The sequence below is a fragment of the Myotis daubentonii genome, chromosome 15 (assembly GCF_963259705.1).
Source record: "Myotis daubentonii chromosome 15, mMyoDau2.1, whole genome shotgun sequence".
NCBI lineage: Eukaryota > Metazoa > Chordata > Mammalia > Chiroptera > Vespertilionidae > Myotis > Myotis daubentonii.
In genome coordinates this window covers 30,973,642-30,996,393 of record NC_081854.1, presented here as the reverse complement: position 1 = coordinate 30,996,393, position 22,752 = coordinate 30,973,642, and the positions used below count along the sequence as shown (strand labels likewise).

Genomic DNA, 22,752 nt, shown 5'->3' with positions numbered 1-22,752 from the left:
TCGTGGTCGTTTCCCTCTGGAGATGTGAGCGCTGAGCCGGGCGCTGTTAAACCCCAGGCGGCTCCGAGCCTCCCAGGCTGCAGCACACATGTGCCGCGGAGGCCGCGTTGCGGGTGAAACCCCCAACCCACTGCTTCCCATCGGGCCCCCGCCATCGTGGGTGGGATGCAGAGCCACGCAGAGCTACCACATGCATGGCAGCACCTCTGCCCTCCTGGGCCCTGGGTCTTAATGCAGGAGCTCCTCCCATCATTCCGAGCCCAAAACATCCAACCCTATGCGTGGCCAACAACACTGCGGGTGGCAATAACCCAGTCACCACTGCTCAAATGGTCAGAAAAAGAAAGTGATGTCTAGCTGGAAGCTTCCTTCGCCCTAATGTGGAAGAGTGTCCCACATCCTGGGACCATGCAGTTTCACGCCATGAGATGGAACCGTCCATGCACAAACATCCTCAGTGGCTTCTGTCCCAGTCTGTGAGGAGGGACGCTGGCTCCGAGGCAGGCCCTTCCCTGGGTTGGTGCCCTTTGAGGAAAGGTTCTGCCTCTAGAACCTCCTGGCCAAGCCCTCAATAGGGCTGCATCTGGACCTTAGACCCTGTGGTTCAGACCCTCCGCAAGGCAGAGGCAGCCTAAGGTTGGGTAGAAGGCCCTGGTTTGGAAAAAGAAAACCTAAGTCCAAGCCGGCACCTGATAGCCTTACCTCTTTGAGACTCAGTTTCCCCATCTGTAAAGCAGGGAGAGCACATCACATCACAGTGTTTTGCACATGCTGTTCCCTCTCTGAGAGTCTGTTCCCAGGCGCTCCTTATGTCTGATCCCTTGCTGTCATGGAAGTTTTCTTGCAGATGCCAGTGTCCTCAGAGGCGCCTTCCTAGCAAAGAGAATGTCGACTCCGGTCACTTTGCAGCATAGTGTCCTGATGACTCCCACCAGGCCTTTGTGCTCCAAACTGTTTCCGTCCCTTCGACTGTCCTTCTCTCCCAGACAAGAATGCAAGCACCAGGAGGGCGGGACCTAGTCCCCTCACCGCCACTGTGCACAGCAGTGTCCAATACCCATCACAAGCTTGTTGCATTTGGTGGGATGAGCGACTCATCCCACTTCCAGGGTTGCTCCAAAGGTCGTGGGGGAGCCTGTGTCCGCAAGCACTCTGCACCCAGGGGCACCCTCTCCCAGGGAACCAGAGCAGAAGTTTGATGTAAAAAGCCTCACATAAGATTCAGAATGCTGCATTTTGCCAGCCTTCCAGAGTACAAGCTTACTGGGAAATTAAAAAGGATGGCATTGCTGCAAAATTTAAAACCAATAAGAGTCCCCACTTATTAGCCAGACCGGATACATCTTCCCTCTGTGTCCGTTACACTCATCAAACATTCGGGATCAACTTTCAATGCTCTCTCAATGCAGGAACCTGGCCGGGGCTCCCCTCGAGCTTAAATCACATTTAGACACTAAGCTTAAAACCTGGCCGGGTGGCTCAGTTGGTTGGAGTGAATCCCATACACCAAACGTTTGTGGGTTCTTTTCCCGGTCAGGGCACATTCCTGGGCTTTGGGTACGTATGGGAGGCAACAGATTGGAGTGCATACGGGAGGCAACAGATTGATGTTTCTCTCTAACGTTGATGTTTCTCTCTTCCTTCCTCTCTCTCTAAAAGTCAATAAAACAGCCTTTGCCGTTTTGGCTCAGTGGATAGAGCGTCAGCCTGAGGACTGAAGGGTCCCAGGTTCGATTCCGGCCAAGGGCACATGCCTGAGTTGCGGCTCGATCCCCAGTAGGGGGCGTGCAGGAGGCAGCCAATCAATGATTCTCTCTTATCATTGATGTTTCTATCTCTCTCTCCCTCTTCCTTCCTCTCTGAAATCAATAAAGAAATATATTTTTAAAAAATAAAAATCAATAAAACATATCCTTGGGTAAGGATTAATTAAATAAATAGATAAATAAATAAATAAATAAATCCTAAAATGAAACCAAATTTCTCCATGGTGTCTCCACACCACACCTCCCAAGAGTGATCCATTAGCCGGCATGCAGTTTAGGAGAGCAGGATCTGCACTTTGTAGCAGTCAGACCTCAGGCCCATCACCCACCCTCTCAAGTGCCTCAACTTTCCTCATCAGTAAAATGGGGATGATACTGCATAGAAATACGTGGGAACCAGTCCTTACAAAAGCTCCTGGCACACAGTAGACACGCCATGGATGTTACTTAGGATCAGTACTCCCCACTGGGGTGCTCTGAGCAAGCCATTTCACCTTTTCTTTTTGTTAATCCTCACCCAAGGACATTTTCCATTGATTTTTAGACAGAGCAGAAGGGAGGAGGAGAGATGCAGAGAGAGAGAAATATTGATGTGAGAGAGACACATTGGTTGGTTGCCTCTAGCACATACCCCAACAGCGCCGAATATTGAGCCTCAACTGAGGTACATGCTCTTGACTGGAATCAAACCTGGGACCCTTGAGTCTGCGGACCTACACGCTATCCACTGAGCCAAACCCACTACGGCCCATTTAACTTTTTGAGCCTCATTTCCTAGCCTGCAAAGTGGGCATAGAAATCGCTTTTTGCTCGCAGGGTTGCTGGGGTGGTCCAGTTAGATCATGTCCAAGAATGTGCAGGTTCCCAGGGATGCGCAGTCTGGCTCTCTCCCCTTGCAGACTTGAGGGGAATTAGAGAGATAATGAGGTTTGGAAAGCATTTTTCTTTAAGCAAATGCATGGAGATGGAAGCTCTCCTAAATTTTAGTCAGAGCTCTGAACCAAGTGCTAGGGGGAGGGGGGTAGAAGGAGGAGAAGGGGATGTGAGGGGAATGTGCTATGAGAGCCACCATAATGGAATTATTAGAACAGCAAAATGGATGGTGGCTAAAGGTGCGGCCCCGGGCCCGCTGGAGCAGGAGGGGGAGAATGGGAGGTGGGCCTGGGGATCTAGAGAACCTACTGCACAGCCGCCCAGGTGGAACCCTGTGCAAATTTGAAAAAGACACCCAATCTCAAAGACACCTAGCTGCCATTTTCTGCAAAATTTGCATAACAAAGGTACACATCTACAATGACTAGTCTGTGATGGCGCCTGAGATTGTGCAGTGCACAGCCCGTACACCTGAACTCCGCAGCCCGAGGAGCCACGCGCCCTGCGCCCTGCAAGGCTTACGGCAACCAGCTGAGTACAGATGTGTGGGTTTTAAATGGTTACAAAATAAAACATGCAGAAGAATCGCAGCAGACGTGGAGAGACTGGAACCCTTGCATGTTACTTGTGGGAATGTAAGGTGACTCAGTCACTGTGAAAAAGTTTGCCAGCTCCCCAAAAGTTCAACATAGAAGTGCCACATAACCAGCAGTTCACTCTTAGGTATATACCCGCCACGATGGAAACAAAGTCACGTACATGAATGTTCATTAGCAGTGTTCACAATGGCTAAAAGGTGGCAACTGCCCACATGTCCATCAGCAGAAGAATGAACACAGAAAGTGAGGTTTGTCCGCACGGTGGAATATTAGTCGGTCATAAAAAGGAACGAAGCCCTGACACGTGCTACAGTGTGGACGAGTCTCGAAAACATTATGCCAAGTGACAGGAGCCAGTCATGAATAACCACAAATTCCATTTCTATGCACTGTCCAGAGTAGGTAAATCCAGAGACAGACAGCAGACTGGTGATGGCCAGAGCCTGGGGAGAGGAGAGAATAGGGAGTGACTGCGTAAGGGGCACGGGGTCTCCGATTGGGAGATGAAAATGTTCTGGAATTAGATGAAGGCGGTGGTTGCACAACATTGTGAGTGTCTTTTAAAATGACTTTGTGAATGTCACTTCAAAAATACCTCTACAGGTACATTTAGGGCACACCAGTGAGGACAGAGAACAACAGGCCGGGGCCGCTCCTTATGTCAGAAGGCTGTGTAAGCCCCGGCAGGAACTCAGATGCCCTGGTTATAAAGAAAGGAGGAGGGACGCACAGGCTCTGGCTCTTCAACGGAAGAGTCTTAAACCAGATATGACTGAGTCCTTGCAACAGATTGGATCTTCCTGCGCTCAGTGGAACCCAGGAGAAACAAGGAGGAGCACAGCTGTGCGCACATGACTTCATAATCATAAAGTCAGTGTCTCCACTTAGACTAGAATCCTGTTATCATTCCCCCTAGACATCCGTGCTAAGTGACACCAGGGCCGGGGGAGGCTACACCACTTGCCCAAGGGATGCAGGCAATAATGAATGTGGACGGCCTCACCTCAGGGCCCAGCCTGCAGCCACTCCCTCCACCACCTCCCACATGAGGTGATCAGGCTGAAGGGGCCTCCGGAGCAAGGGAGCAGAGGGTTGAAATAGAATGTATGCTTGTGAAAATACGCAAAGCTTGAGTCATGGAGATGATGCTGATGCTGATGATGATGGAGATGATGATAGTGATGGTGAAGGTGATGGTGGTGATGATGCTAATGGTGATGGTGATGCTGCAGCAGCTGCTGGTGGTAACTGTCTTACCCAGTTTGGGTGGCAATAACAAAATATCATACTCTGGGTGGCATAAAAACAGACATTTGTTCTTCACAGTTCTAGAGGTTGGAAAGTCCAAGATCAAAGTGCCAGCATGATCATGCTCTTGGTGATGGTCCTCTTCACGGGTTGCAGATGGCTGCCTTCTTTTTTAAAATATATTTTTATTGATTTCGGAGAGGAAGGGAGAGGAAGGGAGAGATACTAGTAGAAACATTAATGATGAGAAAATCATTGATCGGCTGCCCCCTGCATGCTTCCCACTGGAGAAGGAGCCCACAACCTGTGAACTCCTGGTTCATGGGTCGACGCTCAACCACTGAGTCACACAGACCAGGTGATGGCTACCTTCTTGCTGTGTCCTCATGTGGTGCAGAAAGAGTGAGCCTGGTCTCTCCTCCTCTTCTTGTAAGGACACCAGTCCTATCATGGGGACTCCACTCTCATGACCTCATCTGAACCTATCTACTTCCCACCTCATGATACCATCAAATGGGGGTAGGACCTTCAAGATATGAATCAGGGGAAATACAAACATTCTACCCATAGCAATGATGATGATGAAGATAGATAGATAGATAGATAGATAGATAGATAGATAGATAGATAGATGAATCGTGTACACAACAGAGGGTGGTTTTAATGACTTATTCAGGAAAAATATTTAAAATCCTGTGTAAGCAAAGGAAGCCATCAACAAAATGAAAAGACAACATACTGAATGAGAAAATATATTCTCCGTCGATACTCTGATAAGGAATCAATATGCAAAATATATAAAGAACTCATACAACTTAACACCAAAAACAAAATACAATAGAATTTAAAAATGGGCAGAGGGCCAGAATAGACACTTCTCCAGAGAGGACATACAGATGGCCAGTAGACATCTGAAAGGATGCTCAGCGTCCCAGTCATCAGAGAAACGCAAATTAAAACCACAGTGAGATATCACCTTATGAGAACTGCTATCATCAGTAAATCACCAAACAGTAAGTGTTGGCAGAGATGTGGAGAAAGGTAACCCTGGTGCACTGTTGATAGGATTGCAAATTGGTGCAGCCACTATGGAAAACAGTATGGAGGTTCCTCAAAAAATTCAAAATAAAACTACCATATGACTCAGCAATCTCACTTCTGTGTGACTCAGACACACAGAAATCCAAATCACTAATTAGAAAATAATATACACATCCTATGTTTACAATAGCCAAGATATGAAAGCAGCCCAAGTGCCCATCAATAGACAACTGGATAAAGAAGATATGGTACATACACCCCGTGGAATATTACTCAGCCATAAAAAAGAATGAAACCTTACAATTTTCGACAGCATGGGTGGGTCTAGAGCAGTGATGGTGAACCTTTTGAGCTCGGCGTGTCAACATTTTGAAAAACCCTAACTTAACTCTGGTGCTGTGCTACATATAGAAATTTTTTGATATTTGCATTCAGAGTAAAACAAAGACTTATATTTTTGATATTTATTTTATATATTTAAATGCCATTTAACAAAGAAAAATCAACCAAAAAAATGAGTTCACGTGTCACCTGTGACACGCATGTCATAGGTTCGCCATCACTGCTCTAGAGGGTATTATGCTAAGCCAAATAAGTCAGACAGAGAAACACAAAATGATTTCACTTATATGTGGAATCTAAAAAAACAAAATAAGCAAACAAAACAGAAACAAACTCATAGATACAGAGAACAAACTGAGGGTTTCCAAATGGGAGGGACTGGGAAGTCAGCTGGAAAAGGTGAAGGAATTAAAAAGTAAAAATTGACAATTACAAAATAATCATGGGGATGTAAAGTACAGCATAGGGAATATAGTTAATAATATTGTAATAACCATCTGGGGTGCCAGGTGGGTACTGGAAATGTCGGGAGGATCGCTTGGTAAAGTATAGGATTGTCTGACCACTATTCTGTGCACCTGAAACTAATATCATGGAATGTCAACTGTAATTGAATTTTTATATTAAATAAATAAATAAATTACTCACATTTGTATAATAATTTTTAAAAAAAATACACCTGTGTGTAATTTCTAGCCTAGGATAAAGCCCTCAGTGAATGCCAGCTGTTGGGACTATTTTTGCCTTTATTCTAAACTTCTGGTTTTAAATCACACTTCCTAAGCACTTTCGAGTAGATTTGTAAGCATCTCTCAACCTGCGGCCTGTATTCATGAAGACTCCTCCGATCATAGACAACAAAAGCCATTGTGAGCTGGCTCACTCCAGTCAGGGCATTAAATTGCTTCTCCTAACTAGAGAGTCCGTGCTGAGTGAGTGTGGACCAAGAGGCTCAGCAGTGCCAGGCCTGGTCTCCCTCCCTCCGCCTTTTCCTCTGTGCTGTTTCCCTGGGGGTAGCTTCTCCTGCTGGAATGGCCGGCGCTTTGTGCAGCCTCCCCTTCCCGTCCTCGTAGCCTGGCAATCCCAGGACCAAGGGCGTGTCTCATCTGCCACGTTCCAGCAGCAGACCCTCATCGAGGGCTCTCACTGGACTCGTTTGGGTCACAAGACATCTCCAAATAATTCCTGTGCTCGGCAGGAGGGAGTGCTCCCCTGCTAACATGGTCTGTGCCCCCCAGGAACAGGTGTGCTGGAGGTGGAGGGAGAACGAAGGGGAGAAGGATGCAGAGTTGGCAAAATCAACAGCTACCCACAGCATGCCCATGATACTGAGAGGTCCAGGCATGGACCAGCCTGCTTATTGGGGGAAACATCTATTCAACCAGTATGTATTGAGGGCTTGCAATGCGCCAAGCAAGCCTACAGTACTCACAGGAGACCCAGTCAGAGCTGGGGAAACTGGGCTTCTTACCCAGCCCCCAGGGGAGAGGCTGGGGTCCATCGCAGCCTTGGATGAGAGACGACACTCCCTCCTTGGTTCCGCCATCACAGAAAGGGTTAACAATGACGGGGAGGAGCTGGCTAGTGTGGGCAGCCCAATGGGAGGGAGCCCACCCACAGGCTTCCTGCCGGGAGGGAAAGACTGGGTGGCCTGAGGCAAGGTATGCTGGGGTGGGTCTGTTACTCAGAAAGGCCCAGAGCCAGCAAACCGTTGGGTCAAAGTTTGGCCCCCAAGAGCCACTGGGTTGAGTTCATTCTTCTGCACTGATATCATGAGGCATCTTCTGGAGGAGAAAGAGATGTGTGTGTGAGTGTACATTTAAGTGTGTGAATGTGTGCCTGAGTGTGTGTGTTGAAGGAGGAGAAAGAGATGAGTGTGTGTCAGTGTGTGCGCAGTATTGTATGAATAAGAGGAGGACGGAATGATTTCCCCAGGAATGCTTGGCACAGTGGTCTACAGGGTGTTCCTGGGGCTGGGCAGATGACAGGAGGTGCAGGATTGAAAGTGATGTGTGCCTGTGCGTGTGTGTGAAGGTGTGTGTGATGAATGTGTATGTGTGTGAGGGTGTGCGAGTGTATGAGAGCATGTGCATGCGTGTGTATGTGAGTGTGTGTATTGAAGGAGGAGAAAGAGTGAGCGTGTTCAGCGTGTGTCACTGTGTGCGTGCAGTATTGTATGAGTAAGAGGAGAAAGGGTGGAGACACGTCAGTGTGTCTCAGCAGCTAATCCTCTGACACCAAGTGCAGTAACAGCCAGCCGTTCCCGAGCACTTCCGACGCTCAGGGCACGGAGCTGGTGCGCTCCGAAGCTGTCGCCCGCGCCCTCCGGATGGCCACGTGCGCTCTAGGGCCGGAGCCAGTGTGGTTGCCCTTTTCCAGAGGAGGGGCTGCAGCTCAGAGAAGGTGCTGACATGCCAACATTGCAGGCTGCGACTCAAACCCGCGCCTGTCTGATTCCAAAACCTGCACCCTTCCCCCTGCAGCCAGTGGCCTCTCCTTTCCTGACACAAGGCCTCTGTGCCTCCTGCCCTGGATCAGGGAACTCACGAATCTGAGGAAAATCACTCTCAGGCTGGTGGGTGAACTGAGACTCAGCAGGTTGCACTCCCCTTGGTAGGTTGTTCGGCCATCACCTTGTTTTATAACGATTTGGATCTGATCAGGCAGTTCGCCCGTAGTCTCATCACACCGCATTTCCTATGCCCCAGATTCCAATCCTTTGTTACCTGCCCGCTGCTATGGGCAAGTGAGGGCACGGCAGTCTGGCTGCCACATAACCCTCTGTCGAGGTGAGCTGGGACCTCAGCCTCCTTGTTCCAGTCCCGCCCTCGGCACACAGGTCGTGTGACCCATCCTCCCCTATGGTCAGGATGGTGGTGAGGAGGAGGAGGATGAGGAGGAGGAGGAGGATGCTGAGTGAGGAGAACAATGATGTTACAGAAAAAATGACCCCTGACCCTTGTGATAGATACAGTGGAGATTTTTGATCTTTCTCCCCTTGGGGATACAATCTCAAGCCTGGGGGCCATGGGCACATTCGCTAGATAACTTCAAAGCTCCATTGGAAAGCCTCGTTCTCCAAGTCAGAGCAGTGGGACCGAGGATGGAGACGGAGGGAGGGGTGGAGGGCGGGATGGAAACCGCCAGCCCCTCTCTGACCCCCCAGTTCCCCTCCTGGCTGAACGCACTGTGGGAAATCAGAGTTCGGCATTCTTTCCCCAACAGAAAAGGGAACTTAAAGACTAGAATAAGACAGGACCGTGGAGCCCTCGAACACCACACCTGGCAACCAGCCAGCGTCCAGCACGTCGCCGCGTGTTTGTCCCCCCCCCCGTGAGGGGGTCCCTAGGTTGATTTCCTAGCTCAACGAGAACAAAGCAGACTTTCAGTCTCAGATCCAGGGCGGGTCACTGAGCATGGCTGTCCTTGCTCTTCCTGCGGGCTTGGGGGTCAGAGGTCAGTCCTCCGCTGTAGATTTGACTTCCTAGTCCAGGTCAATTAATCCGACTGTGTTAGGTAGCAGCGAGGCCCTCATCTTTTCTGCCTTGTTAATCTGCTCACTGGGAGCTTGGCATGAAAGGCCTTAGATGCGAGGCTCTCTGACGAAGATGGAAAAATCCTCACTCCCCAGTGGCTTTCGGCCCCTGTGTCCTCTGCAGAGGGTGAATGACACAGGACTTGCCCACGCCCCGGGGGACAACATAGAAAGGCGGGTGTGGCCCCATTAACAAGTCAGGATCACCTGAGCGGTGAGATGCAGTCTTGCCCGTCCCGAACCTTCTCTCCCAAATTCCAAGGAGAGGACCATCCGAGCCAACATTCCACACATAACCCAGAGCCCTCACGGCCTTTCCCTGGGTGTCCCCTAGGGCAGGGTTGGTGGCTGTTCAGTGGGGCATTCAGCTCATGGAAAATTAAAATCTATCCAGGGTACAAGCAGGCCAGCGGGTGGGCGCCTGTGCACACACTTCCAGTCTACGCCTCATCTTCCCTTTGGTGTCAACCAGAGAGGGTGGGTGGGAAGGTGACGTCCAAGGTTGGAGGGTAATTGACCCGAGAATGCAGCGCGCAAACCTCTTAAACACCGCGGAGAGCCTCTGGGCGCTGATTGGAACCATTTGTGTGGTCAGCAGGAATGAGGGCCGCAGAGAACTGGAAAGCAGGACAATATCTGCTCTGTTCTGAGGCGCGGAACAGATGCCAGCGTTCCTCCTGACTTTACAGCTTTTTCTTGGCTTGTGCGGGTGAAAGAGGCTGATTAAAAACGGGGCCCGCGCTGGGTGTGGAACAGCCTGCCAGCATGTGGCACAGGACCCGGCGGGCCCAGCCGGGATCTCACCGCCTGCAGCTCCCACTGAGCACAGGCATCAGGCAGCCCCGCCAGCCTCGAGGCCGGGCCCCAGGGATGTGCCTCTCTCTCTTTCTCTCTCTCTCTCTCTCTCTCTCTCTCTCTCTCTCTCTCTCTCTCTCTGGGATCTTCTTCCTGCCCTTCTGCCCAAAGTCAGGCCTGGGCTAAGAATCAGAGTGACACCGCCATCCTCAGTGTTTCCCCCAACTAATAAACCCCTCAGAAACGGATGGAAAGACATTCATCCCCCCAAAGCCATTTCTTCCTGCAGCGGTGTCTTAGGTAAAGCCGAGCGAGCCCAGGGCATTGAGTTTCACTGGGCGAATCACTGTGTGGTCTGTTCTGAGAGCCAAGACTTTCCAACCATACATTTCAACGGCGGTTACTCAAGTTTGGGTAAGAAAACACTTACCCAATTTCCGAGCAGACGGTGAACCGCGGGGCCTGTAACAGATATGAAGAGACGGGTGCGTTTCCCGGCAGCGCCGGGCTCCCTGGCCCAGAGCGCACGTCCGAGGGGCTGGTCCAGGATGCAGCCATGCTTGCCAATGAGCCCCTGGCCCCTTCGGTGGGAGATGGGGCAAGGTTCCCTGTGTGCCTTTCAGAGACTTTCACACGGTGCCCGCTCCCCTGCCAGAGGGGCTGAGGCTCGCGGGAGGAAGCTGGAATGTGGATTGGAAAATGAAAATACTCTCTTAATGAGGAGCCAGAAAAGACTGGAAATGCCAGAGCTGGAAGGGGCCTTGGAGAGGGGCGAACTCAGGTCTTGGGGCTTTGGTGGCCTCCTCCATAAAAGGAAGAAATGGGGGTGGAAGGGGGTGCCTGAGGCCAGCCGTCTGAGGCCACCCAAGGTGTTAGTGGCTCAGCTGGGCTCAGACCCCTGACCCCAATCCAGGCTCTTTCCGCCACAGCACGCTCCCCGTCCAGAACAGAGCCCGGTGAGAGCATTCAGCAGGAGGCAGCTTCCCTGCAAGTATTTGTTCCGCTACACCAGGAGGGACTTCTGCAGGCCGGAAGGTCATCTAACCTCCCTGTTACACAGAGCCTTGGAGATGGAGCTGAGCCACTTCTGATTGAGGCTCCTTCAATCATTCCACTATGTTCTGACTTGTTCCATGTTGTGTGTGTGTGTGTGGGTGCATGTGCATCTCTGTGTGCATGTGTGTCATAGTTACTGAGCCTCCCACCTCCATCCCAGCCAACGAAGTGCTACACCTGTCCTGGGCTCTAAGCATCACCCCCACTCTAGAGAAGTTCCAATCCAGCTGAGGAGGCAGACGCTGAACAAACAATTGTCGGTGGTGTGATAGGAGGACAGTGACCCTTGCTTTCCCACAGATCAGTAATTCTTTGAAGTGGGACAATAAGCTCTCTCCATCCCAAAGCTCAGTGCTGAGCAGATGACTGACAGAAATGTACATTGTTGGTTCATTGGTACCAGCTTGTTGATTAGCTGATTGGTTGGTCCGTTGGTTCGGTAATTATTGATTGGTTGCTATTGGTCCAGTGGATGGTTGTTCATTGGTTGGTTGGTTGGTTGGTTGGATGATTAATTGATTGGCCAATTCTTGATTAGTTGTTATTGTTTGGGTGAGAGGTTATTAATAATTGGTCGATTATTTGGATGAATGGATGGATGGATGGTTAGTTGACTAATTCTTGGTTAGTTGTTATTGGTTGGGTGGGTAGATGTTCATTAGTTGGTTGGTTAGTTGATTGGTTGACTGGCTGAAAACAAAAACCAGATCTAAACCATCCTGGTGTCCTAAAGGGGACATGGACGTGGGGTCAGAAAGCATTAATCCCACTCCCTATTCTGCCACTTCCAAACTTTGTGGCCTCAAGAAAGTCTCTTCTCATTGACATTTTCAAACCACAAGTTCCTCATCTGTAAAATAGGTACTTTGAAGTTAATATATGTAGTAAAGTGACTAGTACATTGATGGCATTCAGTAAATGGAAGCTATTATTATGATTGCTATAATTCATCATAGAAATGAAGAATTAGATTCTATAATTTGTCAGGCATCTTTCCCACAACCCCACACAATGTCACTTTGCGAGTATGCACACCATCACACAGCCTATGTGATGAGTGATCAGCCTGTGTGATGAGTAATGAGCCTATGTGATGAGGGCAGAAACACACAGGATATCACAGTTTGTGCATAATAAGAGCCAGCCTGTCACTAGAAAGTGTGTAGAACCCTTGAATCAGTTTCAAATCCCATTGGCTTTCAAGTCTTTTCTCCCTTGGTCATTTGGGATTAAAAGCCAGCACTGAGCACAAGCATCTAATGGAGGGAAGGCTCCCCAAAGCTCACCTATACACGACCTTCCAGCGTCCAAACATGTACAGTTTGTGAAGCACATTTGCATCTATTATGTCATGTGACCTTCAGTATACTCCTGGCAAGCAGGCAAAGCCCAATTAGTCTCCTCAGTCTACAAATGTGGAAACTGAGGCTCAGAGAAGTAGAATTACTCAAGTCACACAACAGAGCCCAAAGGAAGTCCGATGCCTTTTCTGAACTAGGGCACATGTTTAAGGTCTTAGAGCACAAATATGTATTGAGCAGGAATCCTTGGCCCAAAAACATCTCTGAAGTTGTTGTTTCAGTTCAAAATCCAAGGCAGGTGCCTTTGTCAACATGCTTTCCAAGGACAACCCACTACGCAAACACAGAAATCACCATTTTTGCAAGTTTCCCATGAATAGCCCAAAGAGTTATAAATAAACATATTAATATCAACATTAAATCAACCATCATACAATTCTGGAAAAACACCAAGGGAACCAAATGCCAGCTCCAATGACCCTGGTTCAGCTCCCATCACATGTATGGAGGGGACTTCTGTCCAATCCTATCTCTCCAGAATTCTGGGAAGTGAGCATGGCTTCCTTCTTTTTTCTGGTCATGTCTGGCTCTAAGCTCTTGTTTGCACTGAAGTTTTCCACTATGCATCATAGCACTTACCCACATGTGACCATCTCTGTTCTTTTGGCCTAGCAGATTAGGCCCAGTGAAGAAGAAAACTAGTGAATTAGAGGACAGAGCTAAAAGATCACAAAGAATGCAACACACAGAAATTCAAAGATAGAAGACATGAAAGAGAACAAAAAGATATGGAAGATAAAATGAGAAAATCCAATAAATATTTAATAAGTTTTATAAAAAACAAAACAAAATAGTGCCCAGCCAGCAAGGCTCAGTGGTTGAGCATTGACCTGTGAACCAGGAGATCATGGTTCGATTCCCGCTCAGGGCACATGCCCAAGTTGTGGGCTCAATCCCCAGAGTGGGGCGTACACATTCTATCTGCATTTGCTCATTTATCAATAATTCTCTCTCATCATGGATGTTTCTATCTCTCTCTCTCTCTCCCTCTCCTTTTCTCTCTGAAATCAATAAAAAATATATTTAAAATAAAACAAAAAAACAAAATAGATAATGAGAGTGAAGTACTTTTAGGTGAAATAACACCTAACATTTTTCCAAAATCAGATAAGAACTTGAATATTCAGACTTGTGAGTCATACTGACTCACAAGCAGATGGTTGGATGGATGGATGGATGGATGGATGGGTAATCTAGTAGTGGACTTAAATAATGACATATCTGTGAAAAGACTCCCTTAGCTTAAAATCAAACAATTAATTCCCAATTCACTACTCTGAAAATCATTCTGACCCATAAAAAAGAACTGAAAGACTTCTTGGAGATGTGGTAATGTAGGAATTCTATTGCAAAGTAACAAAAAGTAAATCCCTACCTCATCTCATAGACAAAGATAAACTCCAAATGCATTAAAGAGCTAAATATGAAAAGCAAAATGTTTGGAGGAAAGTATACGGTAATAGTTTTATAAACTTTGAGGATGGTTTCTTAAAAAGAGGTACAGTTAAAATCATAAAGGAAAGATTGGTGAGCTGGGGGATGGTGGAGAGGGTGCAAGGCTGAGTCCCAGTGAACAGCTCATCAATGATGGGATTTTAGTGATAAGCAATAAAATCTTCTGCAAGTGGCTGAGTTCCTTCAAATCATCCTAGAAGGCAGTTCAGGCAAAGTATATAGACCAGCAAGGAACACGTATCATCATCACCATAATCATCACCACCATCACCTTCATCATCTGCCATCATCGTTATCATTAATAACTCACAGATACTGGGCACTGACCATGCACATTTAATCTTACACATCCTATCTGCATTTGCTCATTTAATTCTTACGAAAACCTTCAGCAGCATAGATACAGGCATTGTTCCCACTTTGTAGATGAAAAAGCAGAGAGAGCTTATGAGACCTGTCCCCTCTCCCACGGCTGGTACGTCATGGGTTTGATGCCAGGGCTGGCCCATGTCCTCTAGTCTGCTGCCACTTTAGGTCCTGGCCCTTGCCTGTCACGCTGAAATCTTCACCAAGTGTCTTCAAACTGCTGCCTTGAAGTGGATCCTCTTCATGCAAAGGGCCGAAATATATTCTTGTATATTTCACAGTCTGTTAAGACCTCCTAGGTCCCCTGCGAGACCCCAGAGATGTCGAGTTCTGTGTCGTGTGGCTCATTTCATCACAGGCTGATAAGAAATATCACGGCAAACATTTTTTAAGTTTAGAAACACAAACAAACATATTGACTATTTTCCAAGGGTTCCACCAACATGAGGGCACTGACTCTAATGGAGTGAGAAAGATCCACGCTGGAGAGGGTAGGAGTGAATAAACCCTCTCCCTCCCTGAGTTGACTGGAGAACACTGGTTTCTGCCGTTGGAAAAACAACTACATTTCAATCAGGATCAAATTCCAAAGACTTTGTCAGCACTCACTAGTGCCCACATGGTACAGAGCCCGAGCCTGGCCAACTTCCTACTCAAAAACCTATTTCTACAACTCTTTGGATATTTAAAAAATAAAAATAAAACACAAGATAAACTCAGCCGAAACCCAACTGAAAGGATCTGTTCCCATTTTAATGCCAGCTGAGGGTGTGTGTAGGCTGCACTGGTGTCTTTTGCACACCTATTTTTAAATGCTGCACACTGAATGATCATGACAGAACATATAAAACTCTGTGTGCATTCCATCAAAAAATGACAGCAAGATCCAGGCAGTAAAAATGTGCAGTTAAAGCTATTAAGCAGTGATGGTGAGGCCTAAATCGTACTGAACGGGTCCTCTTTGGAACACGGGCATGAGCTAAAATATCTTGATCTTCTTCCAGAAGGTGCCCCAATTATAAACCCACCTCCTCCGGGGAATGCAGGGACCCACGGGTTCAGATGCAGTGGAGGGTCAAGCTACGAAAACCAAGGTCAGCTCACATTCCCATCACCTGTGAGAAAGGTCTTCAGCTAACACCTAGGACAGGCCCAGTGATGTTCTAGGCACCTAGATACATTCACTCATTTTAGACGCACCACAGCCCTGTGCAACAGGCACGGCCATTGTCACTAAAATGGTAAAATACCAAATATAAAATACAGATGTGGAAACTGAGGCACGGAGAGGTTAAGCAAGTTGGCCAAAGACACAGCTAGTAGGTGGCGGAGCTGAAATGTGAACCCAGACCAACTAACTAACTCCGATCCCTGCTCTTAACCACCACCCTCCCTGCCTCTTGTGAATATCGGACTAGCAAGGTCATACTTGACTGTACAGACATTGCTGCCAGACACAGAGATAATATATCAATACCAATTTCCCAATTAGAATACAGATTCCCTCCCTCCAGATGAAGCCGGCAATGACTCCATCCAATCATTGTCCCACTCCTGGTCCACATAGAACTTCGGTGTTGCCTCACCTGCGTGGCTCAGTGGTTGAGCATCAACCTGCGAACCAGGAGGTCATGGTTCCCCGTGAGGGCACATGCTGGACTTGCGGGCTCAATCCCCAGTTGCGGGGAGCAGGAGGCAGCTGATCGATGATTCTTTTTCATCATTGATGTTTCTGTCTCTCTCTCCCTCACCCTTCCTCTCTGAAACAATAAAAATATATTTTTTTAAATAACTTCGGTGTGAATTTTAAAAAGGTGCCCCTTCCTTAATCTGTCACAAAATGGTTATAATAGACGTTCTGCTGGAGCAAGTCACTTTCCTACCACCTCCTGAAAGTCATAATAAGCCTCCATATCTGTCATCTGTGAAGTGAATGGCCCTTAGGTTTGTGCCGTGCACAACCTGAGCAGCTGTAAACAGTGGCCCCTCCCTCCCTCCTCAGCCGAGTCCAAACGGTGCAGCTGCGACCGTCTCCGTACAGAACAGTGGCAGCAAAGCAGAGGCGAGCAGTGTGGTCCCTGGAGTCGTGCCTCACGTGGTCATGGCTGGGACTTAGTGAGGTAATAGAAGTAAAATGTTCCTAGAAGCTACTCAGCAAATGTCAGTTATTGCTCTCATCAGTCCATTCAAAACACTTTCTCATCCTCACTGGCCCCCGGCAGCCTTAGAGAGGCTGGACATGTCCTCTCCAGGGAGCATTTGTCCACCCAGACGAACGGTGCTTAAAACATCCCCAGGAGGTTCTCATCCGAGCTTCCTTACATGTTTTGTTACAACTTTATCAAAACGTCATTTCCCTTCCTGGGAATGCTGGCTTGCTGGTGGGTAAGGTGACGCAAAATCTATTCTGACCCTTTCCCTCCCTCAGTACCATGGGCACAAGTATGACCCACTATTCCTCAAAACACACCTCTGACAGGTATGTAATCCCCATTTTGCAGATGAGAAAACTGAGGCTCAGGCTGAGGAAGTGCCTCGCCCAAGGTCACACATCCTGTATGGAGCAGAGCCGACAAGGCCAACCTGATGTATTTGGACTTCACACTATTGTTCTTAACCAACGAGGTAATTCAGCCAAAATAAAACCATTTGTAACTGTTATCGATGAAGCTGTCTGCAGTCAACTCACAGCCCTAAAGCATGCACACACAGCAGATGAAGAAGTAGCCCTCTTTAGACAAAAACCACTTCTACTTCCCTTTCAATGAAATGGTGAAAACAGAATAGCTGCTCAGCATTCACGGCTTTTGGTGTCTCATAGAAACAGACCCTAGAACTCAAGGTGCTCTGAGCATTTTAACGCCTTCTCACCTCAAAGCTCCAGCAGGCCATCAGGCCTAACGGGAACACTTCATATTTTCCCTTTCCAGTCAGACCCCACTACCCTTTTGTGAATGACAGCTCTATTGAGATCTGACCTGCACTATGCTGGACGAGTTTGTAGCTGGGATCTCATTTATTCCACATCGTCCTTCCACCGCAAAGATCTGAAAATGGGGGCTCAGCGTTCAGAGGGGTCATCGCACCCAGGGCCACCCAGCTGCTTCGTGGCCGAGGCGGGGATTGAACCTGGGTCTCTGTGAGTCCACTTCCAGGGATCTTCCCACTCATTCTCATTCTCTCTGCAATGAAGAATGGGGCTCAGGGGTGCAGTGGGTGGCAGGGGCCCTGCTATCACTTCACCGTGGTCTGTCTTAGAGAAGCTGCAGGACTGCACTTCTGTGTGGTTACATTAATGCGCGCCGTTTACTACTTCACCCATGTGTCTCCTGGGGTCACAGATATGCCCACATCTAGGAACACGTACTACACAAAGATTTTTTGCCCTAAGTTCCCCTGATTCTTGGAACTACTGAGACGTCATGCCAATATTTCCATAATTTTTTTTAAGTCCCACAAGGGGAAGTTAGTGAATACCAAAAGCCTCTGTGGTTGTCAGCTGCATGCAATCCTCCTCAGGCCAAATTTATTTTTTAATCCTCACCAAGGATATTTTTCCATTGATTTTTAGAGAGAGTGGAAGGGGGAGAGGAGAGAGAGAAAAGAAACACCGATGTGAGAGAGACACATTGATTGGTTGCCTCTCGCACAGGCCCCAACCAAGATCAAGTCTGCAACCGAGGTACATGCTCTTGACTGAAATCAAATCTGGGACGCTTCAGTCCACAGGCCAATGTTCTGTCCATTGAGCCAAACCAGCCAGGGCCGGTCAAAGTTTTTCATAGACTGGCCCCAATATTGAAGCTTGGAGGTGCGGAGGGGGGGACACTCTGCCTAAGAACACGCTGTGACGTGTTGCTCAGAAATAGGGTGCGGCCAGTAACGAGGGGCTGGAGATCAGGGGGATGAGAGCTCTCCGCAAACGTCCTTCCGTCAGACCCGAGGCCCCCGTCACAGTGGGCAGCACACAAACCATTATTCAAACCCACCAGCCAAAGCCAGCAAAACACCATTATTTTCCAATAATTCAGTGCATTAACGACAATTAATTTATTTTACAATAAATTAAAGTCAATAAAATACCATTAAAACCAAAAGTTGGTTGGTTTGGAATATGGTCGAGAGTGAGTGTCCTCAGTGACAAGGTCATGGACTGGGAAGGCGAGGACCCCAGGCCCCATCCCAGAACCACTCATTAGCTGAGACTCTGGCCGACTCATTCCTTGGTTCCTTTGTGGGTAAAACGGGGGCACAGGGCCTGGCATGAGGCTGGGTAAACTGCACAGCGCTCTTCAGATATGTGCTGTGATCGTTAGAGGACGTTGGGCTGTCTAAAATGTCCCACAAATGTGGGACCCTACAGTCCAGTGATGGTAAAAGGGTTCCCACTCTAGTTTGCCGCTTGCAAATGGAGACTTGTGTTAAGAAGGATTCTGAGGCTAAATCTAAGGTCAGTGGGATGCAACTCTGAGATCAGTCAGCAATGTCTGCCGTGGCTGTGGAGACTTGAATTCAATGGCACAAACTCCCCCTATAAACAACACATGCCAAAATGAAAGGTTATTTTCTTTATGAAAAATGTCCCAAAAGTGAGACCTCTGGTAACAAAGTTCAGGCATTCGCCCTTCTCCACAGGAAATGTTCTCCTAACAGGTTTAATTCTTGTGAGCTTTCCGGGGAAGGCCCCATCCCATCCACCCTTCTCTCCTCCAGGCTCGTACCCTCACGGAACGGGCGTTCCTATTTTCTCAGGCCTCCTGCTCTTCCAGACAGGACAGAGAGATGTGCAAGCTTCAAAGAATGTTTTGTGTTCATACAAAAAGGCAGATTTCCCATCTGCCTGGAGGTTGCTTTTGGGCCGCGGCCATGGGAATCACAGAGAGCGCTGCGACATTCCAGCAAGTTCCCCGACATAAAGACTTCACCCGGGCCAGCGGGAAGGGACCCCAGCTCTGAACCTGCCGCGGCCACTTCCTTGGCACCAAGGCCTGCTCCCCGGCCGCCTGCTCCTCCCGCTCATGGAGCTGTCGCTCTTGGAAGGCCCACATCTGCTGCCCTGGCCACAAGCAATCCACGCTCCCATCGCCAAGGGCTGCGGTGCCAGCCCCACGTCGAGAGTGAGCGGATTGTGGTGGTCTGTCTGTGTTTGTTGAAACTGGGCCGAGAGAAGCGGCCTCCCAGTCAAGACTGCCTGGAATGCGCGGAGCGCTGTGCAGACGGCTCTGTCAGCAAGCTCAGGAAACGGGCTGGAAGGCCTGGGACCGGGCCCAGGTCTGGACCGGCTCGCCCAGGGGCACGCCGTCGGAGGGAACACGGACCGGCCGCACCAGGACAGAGGTCCCTTCTGTGTTGATGCCGTCCTGCCCTCTCTCAGTTTGCAGCGCGAGGCCCTCACCGAGTGGAACAGCGGTTCTCAACCTGTGGGTCGCGACCCCTTTGGCGGTCAAACGACCCTTTCACAGGGGTCGCCTAAGACCACCCTGCATATCAGATATTTACATGACGATTCATAACAGTAGCAACATTACAGTTATGAAGTAGCCACGAAAATAATTTTAGGGTTGGGTCCCAACACGAGGAACTGTATTTAAAGGACCAGAAGGCTGAGAACCACTGGAGTAGAAGATCCAGCAGGAAGCCGTGCTTTTCCTGTGTGATCACTGGGGCTTTTTGCAAAAGGAAAGCTGAGCCATGCTGACCCTTGGGAGGCTGTGAGTGTAGCCTCTTTTTTCCAAAGGCACAATCTCTGGACACACACACACACACACACCACACACTCACACACCTCATCTTAAAATATCAGCAAAACAGCATTAGTTACCATGAAGGCAGTCAGTCCCCATTTATTGAACTCTTATTAGAGAGGGAGTGTGCCCTGCAAAGTGATCCTCAAAATATTTAGCAAACAGCAAGCCACAGGCACCGCTGGCAAGAACACACTGGAACAGGTCTCAGAAGCCCCTCCTATGCCAAATGTTACCCTTTAGTCTCTGGATCATGAGGAGGTTGGGAAGGGGTGGCCCTGGGGGCATGGCAGGGGCAAGAGGAGGGCACCGGGGCCTCTGGCCAATGGTCATTTATGAACGAGCGGGACAAAATGTCAATATTTAGCCTCAGTCATGTCCCTGCGCCTTGTGCCAATTGCCAGCCCCGGGGGAAGCATCTGTGCAAGGTGATCTGCCCCCAAGCGACTCTGCCCCACTCTGTGTGCACCGTTGGCCCTCCCAGGGGATGGCGAGCGTGTGCCCATCTCCTTGACTCAGCTGGACCTGTGGCTGCTTGGCCAACAGATTGCAGAGGAAGTGACATCTAGGTGGCCCGAGCCTAGAAAGGCCTGGGATTAGAATGACCTGGCCGTGCAGCCCTGGATCTGCTTGCCGGAAAGAAGGTGAAGAGGCCCTGGAGAACGAAACACGTGGAGAGAGGCCACGCCCAGGAGCCACACTGCTCGCCCGCCACAGCCCCCGCTGCCACCTCAGGGAGACACGGAAACGGGGTCTCCTGAGAGACGCCAGCTGGACCAGAGCCGTGCAGCTGGGCCCCAGCTGGCCCCCGGGGTCACGAGACTCAATAAAACGCTATTGTTTTAAGCCCGTGTGCTTGGGGATGGTTTGATACACAGCACCTGACGACTAGAAGGCTACCTGACATACGTTCTTTCCTTTATTATCACTGTGAGGTGGGCATTATTATATGCATTTTACAGACTCTAAGAGGTTAAGGAATTTGTTCAAAAGCACACTAAATACTCAAAACCAGCTTGGTTGGTCCTCTAATATGCGCCCCCCCCCAAAAAAAAAAACCATCCTAATTTTCAGACAAACCCACAAGCTCCTCTCACTCTCAGACTCCCCCCTTCACCAAATATCCAGAAAGCATCTGCATGACCCTGATTTCTGCTCATAACCTTGTCAATCTTCCCATCCTGCCCATCAGGGCATCTCGGCCATGGGGAGCATCCCTGTGCCTGTGCCGTTAGAACGAGCAAGCCCACCTCTGTCCCCTGCAGCCTCCCCCCCCCCCCCGCGCCCCCGTTTCAGAGCGCCCATGCTGCCCCGTCCAAGTACCTTCTCCTGGGAAAGCCGCCCGCCACGTGACAGCTCCGCGGGTATATTTAGCTGCTGGGAGACTTCTCAGGATGGCAGTGTTGATCCTGGACCCCGGTCCGGCCTGCGTGCAAGAGCACATGCAGCTTTCTCACTGCCTGCTCTTCATGCTTTACACGCTCACTGCACGAGCTTCCTCTGAGAAACATTGTGTAACATTTATGAGCTGTGTTCCTGTCAGTGCTAATGAAACTGGGGGAAAATTCTCTTTTTTTTTCCCCCGCTGCAAAGTACTTTTCCATATTTTTCTGTCTTTGTTATGAAATCACCCCAGCTATGTTAGTTAATTATTCAAAACAAAGCTGTCCGGTGGGACTGAATTCATCCCACCAGAGGGCCAAGTGTTTTTATTCCTGTTGTGCAGTGGTTCCTGTCTCCGCCCAGCTCTCCCCTCGGCCCTCATTAGGGTGATGGATGCCCAGAGTAAGTAATTTCAGGCTGGAGAGCGGATGAGAAGCACATCATTCCCTCCCACCCTTCATGTTCCTGCGTGGCTTTATTCTCCTGCTTCCCTGTACTTGTCCTTCAAGGCTCTGCCGAACTGCCACCTCTGCCAGGAAGCCCTCCGGGAGCTCTCCTTCCTCTTCACCTCCATGACTTCATTTGCTCCCGAGTTCCTGTCTCTAAGCTAATCTCTCATTTTTATTTCTTACCTTCTCAGCTATATCCTATGCTCCAACGTTCCAATCTCACGCAGACGACATCACTGTTATCACAGCTCAGCACCGACCCTGTGCTCAGACACTGTACCCAGCACTTCCTGTGGATTATCTCATTTCATAAAAGATACAGTGATTTCCCCATTTTGCAGAGGAGAAACTGGGGCTCCAAAACGGGGAGCCATCAGGCGTAGCTTCGATGTGAACCCAGGTAGCCTGAGGTCAAGGCCTGAGTCTTTAATCACATTAGTGATTTGTAATCCATAACCCTAACCGAGGGTCACTGATCGAAAAAGTCAGGAGCGCAATCTAACTTTCTCTGCAAATGAGCAATGGAGAGAAAGATAGCTCTTTAATGCTAACAAGCATTATGTTTATTGTATTCCTTGCCTGTGGTCGTCAAAAATAATGCATACGTTTTCATATTTGTTTTGGCGACACGGTGCAAGAATTCTAAAATTAGCCCAGAGGTTTACTCCGTAACTCCTGCTGTTCGAATGTCTCCTACAGAAATGAGCACGAGGTGGCTAAAGATTTATTCACGGCGATG

The 22,752-nt window shown here is 48.9% G+C and overlaps 1 long non-coding RNA gene across 2 annotated transcripts in view; it reads right to left on the bottom strand.

The window, feature by feature from the left end:
- The window catches only part of LOC132217107 (uncharacterized), a 130,215-nt gene extending 108,562 nt beyond the window's left edge, over positions 1–21,653 (bottom strand). For both annotated transcript variants that reach the window (XR_009448858.1, XR_009448856.1), the window contains exon 1: positions 21,505–21,653. This is a non-coding gene — a long non-coding RNA (uncharacterized LOC132217107). The remainder of the gene's footprint in view (positions 1–21,504) is intronic.
- Between the last annotated feature and the right edge of the window lie 1,099 nt (positions 21,654–22,752).